This window comes from Chrysochloris asiatica, unplaced genomic scaffold, assembly GCF_000296735.1.
Source record: "Chrysochloris asiatica unplaced genomic scaffold, ChrAsi1.0 scaffold00607, whole genome shotgun sequence".
Taxonomy (NCBI): Eukaryota; Metazoa; Chordata; class Mammalia; order Afrosoricida; family Chrysochloridae; genus Chrysochloris; species Chrysochloris asiatica.
In genome coordinates, this window is record NW_006409125.1 from 177022 (window position 1) to 179449 (window position 2428).

Here is a 2428-nt window from a genome sequence, read left to right on the forward strand (position 1 = left end):
GTACAGGGATCAGTTGGATCAGGAAGCAGTTCTCCTGAAAGTGTTTCATTTCCATCAGGACCTGTGTCCACAAACTTCAGAGAAGGAATGTTGATGGTATTCTCCTGGCTCAGAGACAACTGGGGCCAAAGGGTTCAGGTGGAAGCAAAAACTGTAAACTGATTTGGGACAGAGAGAGTAACACAGGACTTAACAGCAGCTAAGGAACCCTGGTAGTACAGTGGGTTAAACATTGGACTGCTAATCTTAGAGTCTGTGGTTCAAACTCTTTTGGAGAGGGATGAGGCTCTCTCCTTCCATAAAAATTAACAGTCTGAGAAAACCACATGAAGCGGGGTTGCTATATGAGTCAGAATTGAGTAGACAACAGTGAAAATGGTAATAGCATCTGGGGCGGGGATGGGGGTGGGGGTGGGGTGGGGTGGAGTAGCCTAGGAGGGATCATTTGGAACTCACATTACCAGGGAACAGAGGGCATGGTCCTCAAACTCGTTCAGTCAAAGGCACCCTCCCACCCACCCTCCCTAATATGAAAAGAGGCTGCAGGCTCAGACTCATCAATGAAAAGGATACATTGTGTGCAAGAAACTCCAACCAGGTGACTGAATATGCCAAAACTGATGTTGAATGCCAAATCTAGGAGCATCGTCCAGACTACCACCTGACAGGCATGGAGGGGGCAGGACCAGCTGTTTACACTAGGCAGCAGTGCTCCTTCACCCTGCTGGACCTGGATTCCAGGACAAGGCAGGACAATGGGAGCATCAAGTATCTGAAAGACCCCTGCATCTCAGACCCCAATCAAGCCATGGGATCTTACCTGCAGCAACCTGTCCCCCTTGGATTCTGCACATTGGCCCCAACCCCCATGCTGGGAACAAAAGGGCCCAGATCCCACATTGTCTCTGCCTGCAGCTGCCACACCTCGGGGGTCTTAGCCTGTCACCCATACTCCCACAGGCTCTTCTCACTTACCCCAGGTTCACTCCATAATTATTTCCAAGTGCCTTCCACCCATGTTGGTGCATCCTGCACTTAGGGCAGACTAGATCAAAATACCCCCATCATCAAGAAGATATAAAAGGATATATATGAATATTCACCAAAAAATAATTCAAACAATCAAGAGCATATAAAAATGTACGCTCATCAATAAATAAGTACACATGAGATAGAACTTGCTGTCAATCAAATTGACAATTACAATTAGCCCTGAGAATCCATGGATTCTGTACCTGAGAATTCAAGCAACCCCTCAAAATAGGAGAATATAAAGCAATTAAACCATCAAAGAAATGCGAAGAAGGAACCTATAGTGCTATGTAAATATTATTTACCTTGTTTTAGGTATGGCAAGTCTTCAAGAGATAATGTAAACAATATGGGATGGGATGGGGTACTTAGGTTATGGAGTCCTGGTGTGGCGCTGTGGGCTAATGCATCAAACTGCAAATCCATTTGAACTGCAAGGTTGGCAGGTCAAGCTCATCAGCGTCTCCACGGAAACCCTATACAAATTCGCTATGGGTCGGAACCAACTCAATGGCACTTAACAACAACTTAGGTTATATGCAAATTATTTCCCTGTTTATATGGATTTTTGTATGCACAAGGGTCCTGGAACCAGCCCCTGAGGATATCAAGGAAAGATTGTATGGAAAGTGTTTCCGCTGTTATCTGTGGAAGATTTTCTTAGAAGACTTTGTAGCTTTCATCAGTGATGAGCCACTCCTCACCTGGGACCTGCCCACTGGAACTCTGGGGACAGTTCAACACTCCTCCACACCCTCCACATCCCCTCTCCCCACAGCAATCACACATTTCGCATCCCATCCCACCAATCCCTGGGGGTTTCTGAGTCATTTGGTTTCATTTAGTATGTGCACATTTAGTCCTGGATGGACTTTAGGAAGGCCAGAGAGTAAAAGGACCTGATCATAGTCCAGAAGTAAGAAATTGACACAACCTTGTTGATTGCCTCCAGACAGGTCTAGACAACCAGTGCAGGAAGTCACAGGGATCTCTGGTCTTCATTTAGGAGAAGACCTTAGCCAAAGATGGCTGGGAAACCATCCATGTAGGGCTTTGACTGCTCCTGAGAAGGGTGTGACCCTCAATTGCTGAGTGGGTTTCCCAGGGGACCCAGATCACTATATATGTATCCCTCAGGAAGCTGCCAGTGCAAACACAGGAGAATTTGGATCTCTTCCCCAGACCTTGGGGTCTGCTCTGGTCACTCAGGAAAGAGCTGAGCATGGGGTTCAGGGAGCAGCTGTACCTAGGAAACATCTTGAAATCTGCTACTATGTCCCAGGAGGTAAAGCGCCATTTTAAACCTCTTCCGGATTGAGTAATACCAGTCAGGCGAAGACTTCCTGCCCCTTACAACTGCTTCTGTTTTGGGGGCATATTCAGGAGTTATCTGTGG

General features: G+C 46.7%; 1 pseudogene; it reads right to left on the minus strand.

Annotated features, from left to right (window-relative positions):
• Positions 1-2428, minus strand: part of LOC102841839 — a 6034-nt pseudogene that overhangs the window by 1757 nt on the left and 1849 nt on the right.